General features: G+C 40.4%; 1 protein-coding gene across 1 annotated transcript in view; it reads left to right on the forward strand.

The window, feature by feature from the left end:
- ABTB2 (ankyrin repeat and BTB domain containing 2) overlaps nt 1–14603 on the forward strand; it is a 150035-nt gene that overhangs the window by 79769 nt on the left and 55663 nt on the right. The window lies entirely within an intron of this gene.

Here is a 14603-nt window from a genome sequence, read left to right on the forward strand (position 1 = left end):
GTGATATGGGTCCTTGAAAAAAAGTTTGCTTCAAGAAGATCAGCCTAGATGGGAGAGGTTCTTGTCTAGATCCCTAGAAAATGCTTAACCTATATCTCTCCCTTCCACAAATCATACTGACCCAGTTTTGCCAAGGAGAGTGTTGTATATGGCTCCATCCAAGCAACAATACGTCCCTGCCACTCCTGGACAATCAAACTTAAAATGATAGGATCATAGAGTTGGAAGGGATCCCAAAGGCCATTGAATCAACCCTCTGCAATACAGGAATCCCAACTACCGTAAATCATATATGACAGATGGCTATCCAACCTCTGCTTAAAAATCTCCAAAGAAGGAGAGTCCACAACTGTCTGAGGCAGTCTGTTCCACTGTCGGAACAGCTCTTACCATCAGAAAGTTCTTTCTGATGTTTAGTCGGAATCCCCTTTCATGTAACTTGAAGCCATAGGTTCATGTCCTGCTCTCCAGCAGGAGAAAACAAGCTTGCTCCATCTTCCACGTGGCAGCCCCTTAGATATTTGAAGATGGCTATAATATTTCCTCTCATTCTCCTATTCTCCAGGCTAAATATCCTCAACTCAGTCAACTGTTCCTTGTAAGACTTGGTTTCCAGACCCTTGGTCATCTTGGTCACTCTCCTCTGAACATACTCCAGCTTGCTAATATCCTTTTTAAATTGTGGTGCCCAGAACTGGACACAGTATTCCTGTTGTAGTCTAATCAAGGCAGAATAGAATACATTTGTACTCCAGAATGGGTTAAAACATGCTGCCTTATACTGAAGCAGACCACTAGACTGATTCTATTAATCCTGCAATAAACCCAGATGCCAACTTTGCTGCCACATACACCCGGACAACACCATTACTGGCCCCAACAACATCACACATACCATCTCGGGACTATTTAATTGCTCATCGTCTAACATTGTGTATGCCATCAAATGCCAACAGTGTCCTTCAGCTCTCTATATTGGACAAACAGGCCAAACCTTACGCCAAAGAATAAACGGACATAAATCAGACATCAAGAATCACAAAACAGAGAAACCAGTAGGAGAACACTTCAATCTCCCAGGACATTCTATACAAGATCTCAAAGTAGCTGTTTTACTACAAAGGAATTTCAGAAATAGACTGGAAAGAGAAGCTGCTGAATTGCAACTCATTACCAAACTTAAAACCATGGAGAGACCTGGTCTGAACAGAGACATTGGATTCTTATCTCATTATACATGACTAAGACATTTTTCACCTTCTCACCCCTTGCCTTTTCCTGTAAGACCTATTGCAGTCGTTAAGAGTCGTCAACAGGCTCATCTCAGCTATCTGCCAATCTCCCTTTGCCACCACCCTTCTGAGTAATACCCCTCCCCACCTTCTCACTATAGAGAAGGATCTGGCAACTTCTGTTTCAGTGTATCTGAAGAAGTGTGCATGCACACGAAAGCTCATACCAAGAACTAACTTAGTTGGTCTTTAAGGTGCTACTGGAAGGAATTTTTTTATTTTGACTATGGCAGACCAACACGCCTACCTATCTGTAACTGGATCTATTAATCCTGATCTCCAATATCTCTCTGTGATCTCAGGAAGGATTCTTCCTTGGTTGATCATGTGTGCTGCTTGAGTATTTGAATATGAGTCTTTTTATATACAAAACAGGAATTCTTTCACTAGGCTGTGACCCATCCTTCTATTACTTGTGCTAATTGTGTAGTATTTCCAGATTATTATTATTTTTAATGATGAAAATTAAGTCTAACTACAGGTTTCCTACAAGGCAGGAGCTGATTTAAACATTACTTGCTGTCAGCATGAAGACTGCATGAAACTATTACATCAAATGAAAAGTGCTAATTCATGTCAGAACACAACTCTCTAACGTATAGAAATCTTTAATTTTTGCTATTTACACAGATACTTTGTTCCTCGTCCTTCTGTGATGGAGGGAAGTCAAATATGTAGGCATCTCAATCATTATTCAATTCCCATGGAGAAGACGAGGCAGTGTTTGTTTGAGGAATGTAACAGTAAATCAATAGATTATTTGAGAGAATAGAAAAAGTAGAGTGATTCAGGATTCAGAGAGTAGAAAGAACATAATTTTCTCTGTATAACAACTTGTAACATACTAAGCCTGGGTTCTAGTATCAGGGTTTGGGCACTGAACTCATTGGACCACCAAGGCAGCTTGCAAAGGGAAGGCATTATTGACCTGATCCCAACTTTGCTGCAACACTGCTCTTGTCAATCGCCAAATGTGGTTCTTGCACTTCCCAGCTTACCAGGGATCAGAGTGATGATAAAGAGGGCTGCTTTCTTTCTTAGCAATACATTACCAACAGCAATTGACTTTTAAAAAAAGAAAAAGCATTGAGTCCAAAATATATCTGAATTACAAAGAAGCATTTCTGACATATAGATACAAACTCCTGTTTCTGACTCTATTTTCTAGATATTCTCCCCTTTTCTTGTCATTTCTTAAATCAGGCTTTCACAGCTTGTGAGCCACCAAGTCAAGTTTAGCAATGTCATGTCACCTGCCAAATATTGAATATACCCCCACTGTTTGTTGGTTCCATGCAGACTAGAAAACCAGTAGGTTGTGTTACATTTAACATAATGGAAGGTCACGTGATCTTTCTCCATAGAATACCTCAGTGATTCTGAGAATCCCCAACCTTTCCCATCCGTGTGTGTGTGTGTGTGTGTGTGTGTAAATCTAGAGGCCAGAGATGTATCCATTGTTCCACTACATTAGATGTAGGGAACATTTGACCCTCCAGATATTGCTGAAAAGCAACTCAGATTTGCTGGAGAACAAATCACTGACCATTGGCTATGCTTGCTAGGGCTGATAGGAGTTGTAGTTGATTGACCCTGGATAAGAGGAGACTGAGATGAGATATGATAGCCACCTTCAGATATATTCTTGGCTGTCACATGGAAGATGGAGCAAGCTTGTTTCCTCCTGCTCCAGAGGGTAGGACCCCGAAAGATTCAAGTTACAAGAAAGGAAATTCCACCTAAATACAGTCATACCTCAGGTTACAGACGCTTCAGGTTGCGTATTTTCAGGTTGTGCACCGCGCCGAACCCGGAAGTACTGGAACGGGTTACTTCCGGGTTTCGGCACATGTGCAGAAGTGCTAAATCACGCTATTCACAGAAGTGTCGAATTGCGACCCACGCGTGCGCAGGCGTGGCGCTGCGGGTTGCGAACGCTGCAGGTTGCGAACGTGCCTCCCGCATGGATCAAGTTCGCAACCCAAGCTTCCACTGTATCAGGAAGAACTTCATTGGCGGTAAAAGCTGGTCAACCATGAAACGGACTCCCTTGGATTTTTTAGTAAATATTCCTATACATACAATTCCATGATTCTATGAAGGGCCAAAGATTCCCCATTTTACACTGTAGAACTGGAAGGAAAAGGGTTGACCTCCTTTCATACCCGGTCCTATTCTAGCCAATTTACACCAGGTGGAATCAGTAAACTCACGTACTGCTTTGCTTCTGTTTACAGAACAACTCTTTCCCAACTTGAGACATAAGATTAAAGTGGCATGCTTACCCTGTTCCATTCATGGGTGTCTTTAGATTCCCTGAATATTGCACACACACTGCTTTCATAACTATTTATCAGAGACTGGGATCTTAATAGGTGTGTCTCCTGTCAATAGATGTTAAGACAATTTCATTTCCATGTCAGAACTGGGTGGGCCCAAAAGAATGGAAATGATAGAACTAGATAGATGCCTTTAATAGGATGTTCAAGTCCTTGGTTTGACAGCTACAGAATCAAATGAATCTAAGTGATACTTAACTGGCCAGATATTTTTACTTGCAGCATTACAACAATATTGCTCATTGTGGGAGGCTGCTTGTGGTTGTTTTTAGCTCTTATTTTGTTTGAATTGGCAGCATCCCAGTCAGTGGAGGTCCCCTCCAAAAAACTTGTATCAGGAAGAGAATTGCTGGCAGTCTACTAGAACTCTAATTAGGTTAAGGCTTCTGGCTATGATTTGCATGGTCCAATTAGCAGAGCTACCCTCAATTAATTAGAAAGATCTAAAAAGTTGATGTACTCCTAAAGTATATTTCATGCAATCATGGTCTCAATATTCTAGGCTACAGGTACAATAGATTTAGCAAAACCATTTTTTTTAAAAAATTACAGGCTGCCAATTCCTTGTCTTTTAAAGCACAGGACAAACTCCTAGCACATGGTTTTAATGCTGAGCACTTTGAAGAACAGTGCGTTGCAAATCAGAATATCGTTAGGAATGTCGCTTTTTCCTCCCTCGTGTTCTTTAAAAATGATCTGTAAAAAAATAACCACTCAGGATGTCAGTAATGCCAGTGACCATTGACATTCTTCTAAAAACAAAACTCAAAGTAGCATTGTTGAAAACTGAATTGCACATTGAAGGAGTTATATATAGTTTGGTACTACTATAGAATCTGAATGGATGCTAAAGAAGGGTGATCGTTCAGTGGTAAAGTACAAGTTCTGCTGCTTGTGCTTCTGTAAATGGCCAAAGGCAAGTGGCGTAGAACAAAACGAGCCTCTGTATCAGATGATGGAGTCCAGAGAAAAAACCTTGCAACACAGATTTACTGGAGGGCTCCAAACAAACTGACCAACACACCCCATGACTGCTTGGACACTGAGAAAACAACTGCACTTTTCAGAAATAATTATAGTGTGTATTCTTGCTTATATGAACATGATGGCCTGAAGGAAAGACAGATTGGATCTGGGGTCATATGCTATGGTCATTAGGGAGATAATGTGGCTGAAGAAATGGGATGGTAAGGGAAGAATAGGAAGGGATCTGTCCCAGGAAGAAATAGGTAACCGCAAGGAGGGAGGAGGAGGTGGAAGGAGACTTTCAGTGGTCTAGCTAGCCACCCAGCACTATGTACAGAAATGAAGCTCCAGCTTCTGCCAGGTTAATGTTTGGGAAACCTTCTGAAAGACAACTGTAGGCATTTTAGTATTCTGCTTTGTATACAAAAGTCATATATAAATACTGGCCCACTTCCAGTCATGGAGCAGTTGAGCTCTGTTGAGTGCCAGCCACCCAATGATGCTGGTCTCTAGCTTGGATCCTCCCTCTAGTCCGGTGTGGAGAACCTCAGGCCTGCAGTCCAGCTCTGACCCTCCAGACTTCTCTGGCTGGCCCTTGGGCTTCTTTCCAAGCCACACACCTCCTTGGCCTTGCCTCACATCCTCCTTGAGGGCTTTTGCCTGGTTGGAATGTGTCACTGAACTCTGAACATCACTCTGGCTTCCCTGGATTGAGGATAGAGAAGGATGTGTGAGCCTGTGTAGAAACTAGCCTTTTGTAGAAAGGTGAAATTAATTTTATATATTTATTTACAGTATTCTTGCATATTTCAACTTGTAAAGTAACTTCTCCCTTTTTAATAACAATCCGCAGCACCTAAGAGCATTTCCCATACATCCTTTCAATAATCCAGACAGTATCGTGTTAGTAATCCTTAAAATAGCACTGTATTATTCCCATATTGCAGATGTGGGGCCTGAGGTGGACATGTGGTGACATGCCTTCGGCCCCAGAATGAGTTGATGACTAAAGAGGGATTTAAGCCAAGGAGTTCCCGGCTCACAGTTCACACTCTTAAGCACTACATTATACCAGCTCTTTTTTGGCTGACCCTATTGTAACCTCTCATTACAGTGAGGTTGGGAGGTTTATTCTAAGAGCTGATAATTATTTGAACGCTGTGAAGTGTATTGTAAAGAAAATAAAATAACTTGGCCTACTAGATAGTCACAAGTGTTTATCTGAGAACATCTAAACTCAAGCGGCAGACAGCTTCTTTTCAAATACACGGCTGACCTAGAGTCAGATCTTTCTCTAGATGATACTGAACATCGTACATAAGTCTGTCAAGAGACATAGGAGTTTTATTTTCCAACACAAGCATTTCTCTTCAGAATAGACTTGAGGATATTGATCTAAAATACTGGGATTACAAAGGCTGACTTTGAGCCCTGAGCTTGTTTTAGCCCTGATGATGATCTGTGATTTTTATTTTATTTTTTTGGTCAAGTTCAAACTAGTTTGGACGGTATTATATTTCCGGTTCTTATTAGCTATTGTTGCTACACATTATACTTTTAATAAGTGATTACATGAAAACCAGATTTACTCCACTTGTTTAGAACCCTGAAGGCTCCTTCCTACTAACTGACGATACAGCAGGTAAGGGGAACCTATGGCCCTCCAGATGTCAATGGACTACAACTCCCATTATCTCTGCCCACAGGCTGGCTGTGACTGATGGGAACTGAAATCCAACAATCTGGGAGGCCACAGGTTTCCCATTCTTGCCGCCCAGGCTTGAAATGGCCTTTCCCCTTGACTTTCTCTCACTCCAAGAGAAGAAACATTCAGCCAAGGAGAAATAATCTTTCGCAGCTTCCTTGCTAGACAAGGAGGGGTTGTGGTTTTCTATGTTCTTCTTCTTTCTGATCTCTTCTGGGGCAATATTTTTAGTGCATGCACTGGCTAAAGGACTGGAGGCCAGCAAAAGCATACACAAAACTAGCTTTCGCACTTGTGTTGCCTTACTAAAAGGATAATGTATGAGTCCACTTTTTGAAATGCAAGTGAAAGTGAAACGCAGCAAGTTAAACTGAGATGTTCAGGGTGTGAGACCTCTTTAGAAGAAGTGGGAAATTATTATTTACTAGATCTTCTGAACATTAGGCTGTTGCCTGGATATGTTGTAAGAGCTCATTCATTACATGATGTTTGGGCTAATAAGCCTAGTGCTATTTCTGTATTTTAAACACCTTCTCCCACTACCCCTGGTCACATACATTTTCACCAAATGGAGTCCCTCAATATCAGGTGGGGGGAACGCTTGGCCCTTCAGACATTGTACTACAACTCCCATCAGCCTCAGCAAGCATGGCCACTAGTCAAGGATAGCAGGAATTGTAATTCAGCAACATCCAGACAACCAGAAGGTCCCCACCCACCCCTGCTTCATATACATGTACGAATCTGCTGATATATATAGGTGGAATAGAGAACTCACCTGGTTTGCAGTGGAGTCATCTGTATATGAGGAAATTATCACAAACGTACCTACTAATAGTTCAGTAATCTTTGGGGAAATGTCACAGTGAAAGTGCTCCTAAAATAGGATGCTTTTCACGCTTTTACCTTGAATGTATCCAGGAGCAGGTTCTTGAACCAGCTGAATAATCCTTTCGTCCTTCCCCCAAGTGGTGGCATGGCACTCCACATTAAATCAAGGAAGAGTGAATACATTTTACAGTTGTCTATAGCGGCCTTTGTGCGAAAGGGATGCATTAATATTATTTTACACATGAATGGACTTAGCCATGGAGGTCAAATAAAATGAGGTAGTCATAGCAGCTCAGTGGCAGAACTTGGAGCAGAATTCAAGCGTCCCATTCTCAGAACTGAGCCCCGTTTCTTCGTTAGTCCAGTGCTTATTGACAGCAGTGTTGGGCAGCTATTTCCATTTTGTCCACAAGGCCAGTGGCACATTATACTGCACCTCATAAAGCTTTTCTCCATTTGTCCATGTGACATTTATAGCACTATAGAGGCTTTTCTTTTTAAGGATTTAATTGGAGTATGTAAGCAGAAGTTTGTAAACTCAAGGTGACCTGCATTCTTCAGCCTAATATTACCACTCACTTTTAGACCGGTTTTAATTCTTAGGTAGGGTGAACATGTTCACGGGCCAGTTAAAAGCGTTGCAGTTTGGGAACCTTACTCTTCAGTCTGTAATTGATGTTATACATGTTTTCAGTATTTCTGCAAACTTGACTCAAGAGCCCCATTTATTGCAAGAGGTTGTGCAGAATAGCTTCCTAATAGAAACTTGTTTTTGTCTTTTTGATTGCATTGCTATCCATTCCTTGGGGTTTGTTTGTTTTTTTACACCGGAAGCCTTTACAAGATCAATAAAAATATGCACATCCTTAAATCAAACAAATCTTGGCAAAATTTCCAAACTCTTAAATTGTGCCATACGTGCAAATGTTCTTTATAATGTGCTCTGAAAGCTATGGGGTTTTTTTGAAAATTGCAAACCCGTACTCCTAAACAAATTGAGGAGAAGAATAATTTCTCAATGGGTTATGCTAATACATCGAGAGAGTTAGGTTAGAATTTTGGACCTGTGGTAGAGTGCTGAATTGCAGAGGTAACCCATACGCATCCTGTCACATTGAAATGCACTGACTCATTAATGTGCTGACCCATTTTCGCGTAGAACTTGCATGCCAGTGGCACATCTGTCCTGGCCGCAGATTGCTAATGCTACAGGCAAATGGGCCAGTGCATATGATGAGGCATATGTGGAGCATTTACACAGGTAAACACTTTACGCCTTGCTTGCATAAATTATAAATGGAGCTTCAGGCTGGGCCTGTGCAACCCACAATGGGATCCCCACCCATCTGTCCATGAAGTTAACTGGTTGACCTTGACCCAGGCACTGTATCGCCCTAACCTTCTTCACAGAGCTGTTGGTGAGGATAAAAAACAGAGGATGTGTTGTATTTGCCACCTGAGATAAAATCTTGATTTTTTAAAAAATAAAGGAAATAGCATTTGTTACAGCAATTGAAAAGTGTGGTTGGATTAATGATTAATGCTGAATCACTGTTTAAAACTTAGAAATATTGCTTAATCTCCCTGTGCTGCCTTCTGTCATACATTGGAGATTATGATGCCCTTAAGGATATTCAAGCCTGGAATACAAGGTATTGCATAACTTGAGAGTTGCTAGGGGATTTTACGCTGCAATGGAAGCATACCTTGTTTTTCAAGTATTCTTTAAATTATCTGCTCAGGATATGATGTCATCTGATCACACGAGACTGTGCAATCTGGCTCCTATTAGGTCAATTAGTTAAACAGCAATCCCTTGGGGATAATCTTAGATGTTATGGGAAGTAGTAAGGATATTTTTAGGTTCATGGGATCTAAAGCTAAAAAGGGTTGCCACACATATGTAGAAAACTCCAATAAACGAGAGCACTTTTGCATGTAGTTATATTAGATTGCTTGAGATAACACAGAGAGGAGGACATAAAGTAAATTAGGGCAATTTAAGACTACAATCCTATATACGTTTACCTGAAAGTACACTGTGATTTGGAGCCAAATTTATTCTTACATATATACACGGAAGGAACAGAAGGACCTCTTCAGTGAGCCTAACTCTCTTTCCATTCACATAGCAAAATGCTAGGATCCAAGCCAGTGGAACTGTGAGTAGACAAGTATAGGATTGCACTGTAAGAGACCCAAAAGTTGAGGTCATGGAGAAACAAAATCAAAAGAGAAATTAAATTGAATGTGGCAAGAAAGTTGGTTCCAAACAAAGCCATTAAACTTACATGGTTTCCATGGCCTGGCCAAATCCGTACCAGTCAGACTGGTACCAGAGTTTTAACACACTGCCTTATTACTTTTTTCCCAACTGTCTGTGTTGTCAACACAACTGAGTTTAAAGTTGTAGACAGGAAAACTGACTCAGTTCTGGAGCCTCTTCTTTTGCCATTCCTTATTATCTTAATATCTATATGTTTGATTTTACTCAGTTACTTAATTTGGACTCCAGTTGCTGGAAAGATCCGCTAAATATTATTACCACTTGATTATTATTAACATTATTGGGAAAACATACATAAAACCAATAATGTCAAACTTAGTTAGAAAAAAATGCTTTCCCAGTTCCCAGCGCTGCATGTCTGAACCTGAGTCTTGAATATGGTATGTTTCACAAAGTCTAAATTTATTTATTTTTAAAAATAAATCAGTTCCAAGCTGTTAGGGGCAGGAAACTGCTTTATGTTTGACTGTAGCACACTGATAATGAAATAACAATAATCATGATACTTTTATTATTTATATGCTAATCTGACTGGGTTGCCGCAACCACTCTGGGTGGCTCCCAACAAAATATTAAAAACACAATAAAACACCAAACTGTAAAACTTCCCTACACAGGGCTGCCTTTAGATGTCTTCTAAAAGTCAAATAGTTGTTTATTCCTTGATGAGGATAATAAGTTTACTATTATTAAGCTTTCGTAAGAAAGCTTTGACGTTCAAATTATTGACAATGGCTTATATTGTCAGAACGGTTGTTCAATTATCAATGGCTGACATCTAATCAGAGTCTGAGATCTAGTTAAAATTTGGCTTCTCCTAGCTTTATAGGCATCATTTTTAGAAACTGCTTGGGAAATTTCCCAGAGAAAAAAATATATGTGTCTCCAGGAAATGGGTTTGAGTTAGCAGGTGGGGTTTATGCCTTGGGAGACAGCACTGAATCAGTGTTTCAGAATATGGTAGTAGGACAATGCAGTCTTTGGTGTGATGAGGAAGGCACATGAATGGAAGCCCTGACCATTTGTGGTCTTTTAAAATATTTTGGCACACTTTGCATAAGGATTTCATTCTTGATGGCTTGGCCCAACTCCAGCGTGGAGTTGCGGTTTCAATTAGATTAGAAGATTTTACTTGCTACAGAAATATTCCTGTGCAGCGTTAAATGCGCTGCTCTGTGCTCAGTTGAAACAATTATGAGGATATCGCCAATATAATGATAAACAGTAGTAGATAGGTAGCCGTGTTGGTCTGCCATAGTCAAAATAAAAAATTCCTTCCAGTAGCACCTTAAAGACCAACTAAGTTAGTTCTTGGTATGAGCTTTCGTGTGCATGCACACTTCTTCAGATACACACAAGAAGTGTGCATGCACACGAAAGCTCATACCAAGAACTAACTTAGTTGGTCTTTAAGGTGCTACTGGAAGGAATTTTTTATTTTGATAATGATAAACGTCACTCATCACGATCCAATATACGTTAACCTAGAATACCAAATACATGCCTTAGAGCAGGATATAATTAACAGTTCTAAACGTTATTGACAGTTGGGCTCAGCAACTGGGTGCCAGATCCGTCCTGCTGATGGGTGCCATCTGGTCCCCCAGTCACCACTCCAGAGACAAAACTGGGATGGTTAGGAGTAGCATTTGTTGCAATGGGACTTAGAAGCAGACAGAGAGGGGGATTTGGCTTTGACCTCCTTATCAAAGTAACCTGTTGGGAAAACCAGTTGCAGACCAGGGATCCAAAATGCTGCTAGATGCAGCTCAGTGCTAGCCCCGTAGCCAATGTGTGTAACTTGAAAAGAGGAAGTTACCAGCCATCTTTGTATATTAGTGGATGCATCTAATAGACTGAGAATTCCTTGTGTGAGCAGTAAGAACTTTCAGAGTACAGTGGTACCTCGGGTTACATACGGTTCATGTTACAGATGCTTCAGGTTACAGACTCCGCTAACCCAGAAATAGTGCTTCAGGTTAAGAACTTTGCTTCAGGATGAGAACAGAAATTGTGCTCTGGCGGCGTGGCAGCAGCAGCCCCATTAGCTAAAGTGGTACCTCAGGTTAAGAACAGTTTCAGGTTAAGTACGGATCTCCAGAACGAATTAAGTACTTAACCCGAGGTACCACTGTACAGTGGTACCTCGGGTTACAGACACTTCAGGTTACAGACTCTGCTAACCCAGAAATAGTACCTTGGGTTAAGAACTTTGCTTCAGGATGAGAACAGAAATCGTCCTGCCAGTGGCACGGTGGCAGCGGGAGGCCCCATTAGCTAAAGTGGTACCTCAGGTTAAGAACAGTTTCAGGTTAAGAACGGACCTCCGGAACAAATTAAGTTCTTAATCAGAGGTACCACTGTAGACTTGTAAAGTAATACTGTTATGCTTTACCTGGGTAAGGTAATCATCATCATCATCATCATCAACCCATCTGGCCAGGTTTCCCCAGGCACTCTGGGCAGCTCCCAACAGAAAATTAAAAGACCAATAAAACTCCAAACATTAAAAACTTTCCTAAATATCTCAAGGGTTCCAACCCTGGCAAGAGTGATGACCCTCGTTAAGATAACCTGCCCTAGATTCTGATAGATCTAAACAGTTTCTTATAATGGCCCCAGAAAGTTTCCTGCTAATTTTGCTATGTAGCCTAGTTGACTTCTTAAATATGGAGCTGTAGCTGGATTAAGAACGTTGACTGCCCAGCTGTTGATCTGGACGAATCACAGAGCATAATATACCTATGATAACTACACTCCCAGTTAAGTTTTCAAGTACCATTCAAAGTGCTGTTTGTTTATCTCTAAAGCCATAAACTTTCAGCATCCGCTATGTCTCAGAAAGCAGACCTCAACTGTGTGAGGCCACCTTGTTTATTCAGATTATCTAGGGGTTATTCAAGCCCCTACCACAATCTAGTGCATTTAGCTGGGCCTATCATGCTACACTGTTACAACCACTAGGGAAATGCAGTTATATCCCTCAAAGGACGAACTGTGATTGGAGCACGCTTGGAAATTGTGTAGGAAAGGCCTTGCAGAAGGTCTCTAGTCTAAAACGGATCTCAATTCCAAGAATCCTCATCAAAAGTCATACATTTGCATACCAGTTAATAAATAGCCCAGAAGATTGATGCACTGGTGATATTTGGAACTGGCTCTATCATCACAAGACTAACAGCAGAAAAAAGAATCCAATAAAAAATTCATGCAAAAATCAATGTATATGATCTGTCAAATCTGCATGGGGTTAAAAAAACAGCAGCATTAATTAGTCTAGAAGAATATGAGGTGCAAAATCTGCCTTAACCCATAAAGGGATTAATTCTTACTTACTTGCATCAGCATACTTTAATATCCATTTGGTTCTTTAAATATTTAAACTTTTAAAGTATATTATGTGGCTGAATTCATTACTGTTTGTTAAATGCTTCCAGTATCTTATATAAAATACGTTAAAGTGCAAATAGGTGTTTAATATAGCCTTAAAATTAAAATTTGGCTATTAAATAGCACATTAACCAATTAATTGCATTCAGATTTTGCTAAATTGCATAAATTGCATTTTCTATCCATCATAATAAAATAAAGCATGCTTTAAGGACATACTAATCCTGTCGTGGCCATCTCAGTTGGTACGTTTGCCAACTTATTATTAGCTTTTATCATTGTCCTTACGTATTCATTTAAGTCTGTTTAAATTAATGGATATATGAATTTTTAGCTTTGATTTTACACTGGTGAAGTGGCAGTATGCTTTGGCACATGATGTTTGTCTTTTTTGGTTCGGGTTTTTAAAAAATATTATTTTAGGCTATATATGAATGCAATTTCTAATTTTTATTAGAACTGAGCAAATACTGCACACCTTCAGGGCTTTTCCTGAGTATCGCCATTTTCCTCAAATGTTTTTCTTTCCCTTTAATTTCCTGAACTGACTATAGTTTCTCTTTGCTTTTTGTTTTGTTTTGTTCTGTCCAGAGGAGAAATATGGGGGGGGGGATGTAATTGTATTTGGGGATTTTTTAAACCTTATTAATGAGCAGAACACCTTGATTTCTTTACATTCCTCCTGACCTGTGCCCTGCAGTGATCATGGGCCACCAGCCCACGGGGCATACATACGTAGTCTCTGCGTACTTCTAAGAGAGTCAGATTTTTAAACTCACATTCTTGTACAAATCAGTAACAAGAGTCTCAGGAGCGGGGAATTTTAAGCTTTTCATATTTTTCTTACTGGCTCTTTGCCATTCCTGGAATAGCCCCGTCTTCACCTCTGGATGCCATGCAATTGTTCAGAAAGCTACTAAGAATTGACAAGGAAAAGACTAGGAAATTGCCTTCTAATGTTGAAATCATGCAAAGTGCTAGACAGCCAGAGGCTTCTTCTCCACTATGAAATACCTTTCCCCTAGCATCTGTAAAACACCTTTTTTAAAATGGTTTTCAGATTCCTATTTGGATTGGCCAAAGAAGCTGTGGTAATTCTGTGGTAATTCCCAGTGAGGCATCCACCAAATAAATTTCCTCATGGTCACAGCAGGGGAGCAAAGGGTTAAATCCTCCTCTGTGTCTGCCATAATGCAGTGGTACCTCGGGTTAAGAACTTAATTCGTTCCGGAGGTCCGTTCTTAACCTAAAACTGTTCTTAACCTGAGGTACCACTTTAGCTAATGGGGCCTCCCACTGCCGCCATGCGATATGTGTTCTCATCCTGAAGCAAAGTTCTTAACCCGAGGTACTATTTCTGGGTTAGCGGAGTCTGTAACCTGAAGTGTCTGTAACTTGAAGCGTCTGTAACCTGAGGTACCACTGTACCAACAAATTATCAGCATGCGCGCGCACACACATGCTGATGATATTTGCATTTTTTAAAAACCTGCATGTTAAATGCAAAAATACATCTAAACTCAAGTTTAGTTTGGGCCTTATCAGGAATAAAAGTTCATATTGCAGCTTCCAGATGGTTTGCTCATCTTTGTTCACATACAAACTAGTTTGTTTGAAACCAGAAGCAATGAAGTGATGGAAGTGGGGGGGGGGCAAGAGAAATCAATTTCCTCCTTCCCCTTCCTTGAACTGATTTTGCCTAGGAAGCTGGAAATATTTCAGTTCCTTTAAAAAGTATCATGTTATAGACAGGAATCTTTTAAAAAAAACTTTTTAAGCTGGCAAAATAATTT

The sequence above is a fragment of the Podarcis liolepis genome (genome assembly GCF_965112155.1).
Source record: "Podarcis liolepis genome assembly, chromosome: 1".
NCBI classification, from domain to species: Eukaryota; Metazoa; Chordata; class Lepidosauria; order Squamata; family Lacertidae; genus Podarcis; species Podarcis liolepis.